We start from the raw sequence: 6,756 nt of genomic DNA, 5'->3' as shown, positions 1-6,756 counted from the left end.
GGGTATAAACGATAATACAATAACATATTTACAAGAAGCTTTAGTTCTTTAAAGGTCACGGCGTGTCCGCAACCGGGTGTCCATATCACCCAAGGTGAGGTTTGTGAAACAAGAGGGCGTCCATGTCACCCAAGGTGAAGCTTTAAGCGAAGTAGGGGACCTGTCCAAAGCAAACCCCTTGCGTTGACCCTGGGCGTGGCTGCAAGGCTGAAGCTAACTACTTTGGGCCGCAAGGAGGCCACGCCAGACAGGTTTTCTCTTCCGCGGCCGTCTTCGCAGGAGGCATAATGTGCAACTATCTGCAAGATTGTTCCGGTTATCCAGCGTCCATAACCTGTTAGTCCAAATAAATCTGCAGGGTAACTGAGAAACATAATTAGTAACAGGCAACAACAAAAACCATAAACATTTTCAAGAAACAGGTAAATTTACAGTGCATTATTTTATATTTTCCAGCGAGCGGGCATCTGACCTCTAGTGACTCTAGTGGACCTACAGAGCTCACTAACTGGTCCTGCACTACAGGGTGTAGGAGGTGTTATGGGCAAGCTGGGCAGCTGTCTGCGCACTCTTTGGCTCACTAGGGGCACGGCAGGCTCACTACTAGCAGAGGGTTGATCCTCCTGTGCTGCTGGTGTGGACTCTTCTGCCTCCTGGGCCAGCTGCTCTTCCAGCTCTACCTGGTCTTCTGTAGGCCCTTGAGGGGCTGGCTGGAGAAATGTGAGGACGGGCACCACGATAGCGTTGTTTACTTGTGTCCAGGACCGGGGAAAGTCTCCGAATACGGTGCTGGTCATTTCCTCCTTTTCCTCTACGGGTTGAGGGTCTTCCTGATCTTCATCCGTGCTTTGCAACTTCTCGGGGCACTTTTTCAGGTGGTCTCTGGAGACAGTGGCTGTGGTCTCTCCTCCATCCTTGCTGATGACGTACACCTTTGGATTATTGTGGCTTGAGGGCAGTATGGTGTACGGGTCCTTTTCCCACTGGTCGTCCAACTTATGGAGCCGCCTTTTTCTTTTCAAGACCTGCTCTCCAGGCACCAGGGGAACAGCGGGAGCATGTTGGTTATAAGTCCTCTCCTGCCTTTCTCTTGATTGACAGAGACTTTGCTCGACACTCTCCTGTACTTTCCGGTACTGCTGCTGCCGTTCTGTATCCCAGTCTGCCTCTGGCGAGGTGTCCTCGGGTATCAGGACTCCCATATCCAGGTCAACAGGCAGCTTACCAGGTCTTGCTCGCATTAGGTAAGCCGGGGTACAGTTGGTGGAACCTACCGGGATGTGGTTATACAGGTCCACCAGATCGGGCAGTTTCTCAGGCCACAGACTGCGTTCTTCTAGGGGCAATGTTTTTAGCAGATCTATCACCACCTGGTTCATCTTCTCGCAGAGTCCATTGGTTTGGGGGTGATAGGGCGTTGTTCTTATCTTCTTGCAGCCATACAGGTTGCAGAACTCCTGGAAGACCTCCGCTTCGAAGGCTGGTCCTTGGTCCGTCAGCACTTGGTCCGGGTACCCATGTGGGCGGCAGAAGTGCAGCTGGAAGGCTCTAGCTGCTGTTTGTGCTGTTAAGTCTTTGACGGGGACCACCACTAGGAATCGGGAGTAGTGATCCACGATGGTTAGGGTGCAGACATACCCGCTTCTGCTTGGAGCCAGTTTAACATGGTCCAGAGTGACCAGTTCCAGCGGCTGCCTGGTGATGATGGGCTGCAGGGGAGTTCTCTGGCTGGCACGGTCCCTTCTTCTTAGATTTCACGGGCCACAGTCTCTACACCACCTCTCAATGGCTCCTCTCATGCCTATCCAGTAGAACCGTTCACGCAGCAGGAACTCCAGCTTCTTCCATCCGAAGTGCCCTGCCCCATTGTGGTAGGCCTCCAGCACCATAGCTGCGTCCCGTCTCGGTACCACCACCTGCCAGATCAGTTCATGTGTCCGGGAATTGACCATTCTGCGGCATTACTTCTCCTTGTAGAGAAACAGTCTGCTCTTCTCCGTCCACAGTTGCTTGGTCTCTTCCGGAGCGTCTGGGTCCAGGCGGGCGTCAGCCTGGGTCAGCATCTCCTTCACCAGACGGACTGCAGGGTCACTGTCTTGCGTCTCTGCCCAGTTGTAGTGGGGTAAGGGGTTGAATGTAGCGGACCGCTGGCCCCTCACACGGTGGGAATACTGGGTAATCCCATGAGGGTGAAACGCAGGGAGTTCGATCTCTTCCAATTCTTCTGGATCCTCCCCTTCGTCCGGTAGGTTTGGCATCCTGGACAGGGCGTCCGCGTTGGTATTGGAGCGTCCTGCCCGGTACTTGATCGTGAACTCAAAATTGGACAGGCGGGCCATCCATCTCTGCTCCAGGGCACCCAGTCTTGCAGTGTCCAGGTGTTTCAACAGGTTGTTGTCCGTGTACACGGTGAACCTGGAAGAGGCAAGGTAATGCTTGAAACGTTCGGTTACTGCCCACACCACTGCCAGGAACTCTAGCTTGAACGAGCTGTAATTCTCAGGGTTTCTTTCCGTGGGTCGCAGTTTTCGGCTGGCGTAAGCAATTACCCATTCTCTCCCCTGCTGGATCTCGGACAATACGGCTCCTAGCCCGATGTTGCTTGCGTCCGTGTAGAGGATAAAGGGCTGTCTGTAATCAGGGTACGCCAGGATTTCATCCCCGTGAGGGCCATCTTCAGCTGGCGGAAGGACTCCTCTTCCAGCTTTTCCCATTTGAAGGATGGCTTCTGGTTTTTGGCCTTCCTGGACTGGCCTATCAGGAGGTCCTGCATAGGAGCTGCCTTCTTGGTAAAACCGGGAATGAATCTTCGGTAGTAGCCTACCAACCCGAGGAACTGCCGCACTTCCTTTATGCTGGATGGTCTTGGTCAGTTCTTGATCACGGTGATCTTGTCAGGGTCGGGAGCCACTCCGTCAGCACTCACCACGTGTCCCAGGTACTGTACCTTTGGCTTCAGTAGATGACACTTTGAGGGTTTTACCTTTAGGCCATAGTTTGCCAGAGCTTCAAACACTTCTGCTAGGTGTTCCAGATGGTCCTCATAGGTCTTGGAATAGACGATGACGTCGTCCAGGTATAATAGGACCGTCTCGAAGTTCCGGTGTCCCAGACAGCATTCCATCAACCGTTGGAATGTTCCTGGTGCTGTATGCCATTCGGGCTCTGCAACGCAGATTCGCTGAGTCCCATCGGGGTGGTGAATGCGGTCTTCTCCCGATCCGCCTCTGCTACAGGAACCTGCCAGTACCCGCTAGTGAGATCCAAAGTAGAGAAGAAGTTAGCAGATTTTAATGCAGCTAAGGACTCTTCTATCCTTGGTAACGGGTACGCATCTTTGTGTGTGATACGGTTGACCTTCCTGTAGTCTACACACATTCTCATGGTGTTGTCTTTCTTTTTCACTAAGACTAGTGGAGCTGCCCAGGGGCTACAGCTGTCCCTAATTACCCCAGCCTCCTTCATGTCTTTTAGCATCCCCTTGGCGTGTTGATAGTGTGCAGGGGGTACGGGTCGGTATCTCTCCTTTATAGGAGGGTGGTCTCCCGTTGGGATGTGATGTTCTACCCCCTTTACTCGCCCGAGTCTAGCGGGTGTTTACTAAACACTCTCTCGTACTCTTGAACCACCCGGTAGACTCCCTGTTTTTGGTGTGAGGGAGTGGAGTCAGTACCCAAATGCAGTTGCTGACACCAGTCCTCCATTGGTTTCTTAGAGCCATTACCTTCCTCTGGTTGAGATGGAGGCAAGGGTTCCACGGCCTGTACAGAGTTCTGGTTGATGGTGAACAATTTGGCTAGAGTGGCATACCGGGGCAGGTATACTTCTCTCTCCCCGATATTTATGATGCGGATGGGCACCCTCCCATGGCGTACATCGACCACCCCCCGTGCTGTCAAAATGGTGGGCCTACTGTCTGAGTAGACGGATTCTACCATTGCTTGGTAGTCTCTCTTAGACCAATAGCTGCCCGGCACCAAATCATCATCTCACTTTTTGGGGGCATGGCAATAGGGAACGGGTCACACATTCTCACGCTACCTATCTCACCACCAGATAGTTCCACCTGTTGCCGCTTCATCAGTGCCCAGATCTCTTTTTGGAGGACACGCTGCTGGCTGGAACTGGCGTTCTTGGCAACCTGTTGCAAAATAAGAATCACCTCTGCAAGACAGTTTTCAATTACGTTAGTACCTAGAGTTATTTTTGGGTGACTCTCGCGACGGTCAATGTCCACAATGATCAGTCCCTGTGCCTGCAGTTCAACTTTACCGACCTTGATGGTCACATCTTTAAATCCTATCTGTGGCACGGGCTGACCATTGCTGGCTATAATGCTCAGGTCGTCATCTGGGTAGCGGGTTATGTCCGAGTCATTCCGGTACCGCTTGAAGAGCACGTACGGGATGGTGGTGACCTGTGACCCGGTGTCTAGTAGGGCACTCATAGGAATGCCATCCAGTACCACAGGCAAGACCGGACGTCCCCCTACGTATTTGTCACGCCAGTTCGATGGGCCTGATGATCTTATGCCTGGGGATTGGCCCTCTACCCCAGGTTGTGCCCGTTTAAATGACAGTACCTTGCCATATGTCCGGGTTGATTGCGGCGGCGGCAGATGGGTCGTCCGTCCTCGTTGTATCTGTCGCTGGGTCTTCCTCTGGCCGGTGGGGTCCTCCTCAGTCGGGGCCACGGGACGTCCTCCGGTCCGGATGCCAGCTGGATCTTTCCTGGAGAAGAGACCTGTAAAGACTGCACAGTTCTGGTTAGCGCGGCAACGCTCTTAGTCAGCTCTTAGACCTGATGGTGCAGGTCTGTTGCCGGGTCATTGTTCAAAGCCTGCGCATCAGCTCCCACAGGCCCTGCAGACAAGGGCCTGTAAGGCCATTGCCCGCAACTGGGTTCGGTGGGCATTGCACAGTAGACCCTCAATAAATTGTTCGGTCAACAGCTTGTCTTCATTTCCCACGCTGCCAGGGTCTGCCTGTTTAATGGCTCTCAGGGCCTCTTGTAGGTTTAGAGCATAGTCTCTTATACTTTCATGTGCCCGTTGTTTGCACCCATAAAATCTGAGCTTTATTTCGGCTGAGGTGCGGGTATCAAATGTGTCTTTCAGCCGGGCTAGTATCTCTCTGACAGTCCTCTTCTTCCCAGGTGACCAGGACTTCACCTCCCTTTGGGCTGCCCCGATTAACTGGGCCACCAGGATGCTCACTTTTTGCTCTTCCATGAGGGGGTATACCTGGAAGAGGCTATCCAGTCTTTCCCTAAAGTCACTTAGGGTATGTGACTCCCCTGAGTACTGGGGTAGCCAGGTTGCCCCCGGGATATAGGGCATGGTGAATGGCATGACCGCTGCAGCGGTTGCGCTGGCGGCCGGTGTGGCGGTGGAGCTCCCCTCGGTGTCTGACATCCTCCTTCCCCCCTAGTGGACCGTGGCCTACCTTGCGATGCTCTTCTTCCATAGGCCGCGGCTCCGCAGTCAATCGTCGGGGTCGAGGACCTGGCGTCGAGCTCCGATGACATCAGCTTCGCTCTTCCTCCCTTCCCGGACCTTACACAGCGTCGTTGCGTGGGGCGGAGCTTCGGATCTCGCGCGCTTTCGGCGTCCACGCCCCTCTTCTTCCCGCGCGGCGTCCCGAAGATGGCGTCTGAAGGCGGGAAGCAGCTGCGGATGGCGGGAAGATGGCAGAAGACGGCGGGAACCGGTCCAAGATGGCGTCCGATGGCGGGAAACGACTCCGGACAGCGGGAAACTTCACCACAGGTAAGTATAAAAGTCTTTTTCAGGCACGCAGTACCCGGTGGTTGCGGGCACGAAATCCTGCCGACTACGCCAAAGTTGACGCGCCCCCTGGGCCTGTGCTGTGCAGGGGGATACCCGGAGCCGGATCGCTGGGGGTTGTAGTCCTCCGTGGCGGTGACCCGGTCCGTGCCCAGGGCGGTCAAACCAGTGGCAGTCTTAAGTAATAACAATGTCCGACTACGCCACCCGTGGATTGCGGTCAGTGGGGACCGCCGCTGCGCTGCAGACCGCTGAGGCTGATGTAATTTGCGCAGCCGAGTATGGAATGACTCCCCACGGGAGAAGTATTGCCTCAGGGCAGCTAGTGTGGATGATGGGAGTGATGGTGTGAGCGTCCCAGTAGTAATGGTGCTGGTGCGGCGATGAAACACAGAGACGTGTGGTGCAGTTCAAGGTCTTTACTGATGGTATAAAGCAGACCCTCCCAGGAGTACTGGTTAGCAGTAGGGGCCTGGTCAGTCTGTGAGCAAGTAGGATCTCCCCTGGCCAGGTGGAGTTGTAGGCCTCCCCGACTATCTGCACTCTTTCCTGGCTACCTTGCTCTATGCAGGTAGAAGTAGCCCACGTCCCTGAGTATACCGTGTGGTGCTCACCCGTATGGCCGGTGACTTGGGGCCTTCCGTTAGCCTCCGCTTCACGATGGCGGTGCTGGTCCCTTGCTTGTGACCGTGCCTCCGGGCTTCTAAGGCCAGAGGACATGGAATCCCCTGCCGGTTGGATTCTGCTGCTGGACCTGGATGTCCCCACAGCCTCGGACTCCGTGTCCGGGTTTAGTGTCTTCAACCAGGGTGAACTTTCTAGCTTCCAGCCTCTGGCACTCAGCTACTGTTCCTACAGAGCTCCTGGTTCTTACTTTCCCTCTCCAGCTCTGACTGTCCTAATCCCGCCCCAGACCCAGTTTATAAGGGCAGATTCCTCCCCTCCCTGGTCTGGGTGGGCCGTGTTGCATG

The sequence above is a fragment of the Phyllobates terribilis genome, unplaced genomic scaffold (assembly GCF_046119375.1).
Source record: "Phyllobates terribilis strain yellow unplaced genomic scaffold, ASM4611937v1 Scaffold_11__3_contigs__length_659146591, whole genome shotgun sequence".
Classification (NCBI taxonomy): Eukaryota; Metazoa; Chordata; class Amphibia; order Anura; family Dendrobatidae; genus Phyllobates; species Phyllobates terribilis.
Note: the sequence above shows the minus strand (reverse complement) of the source record.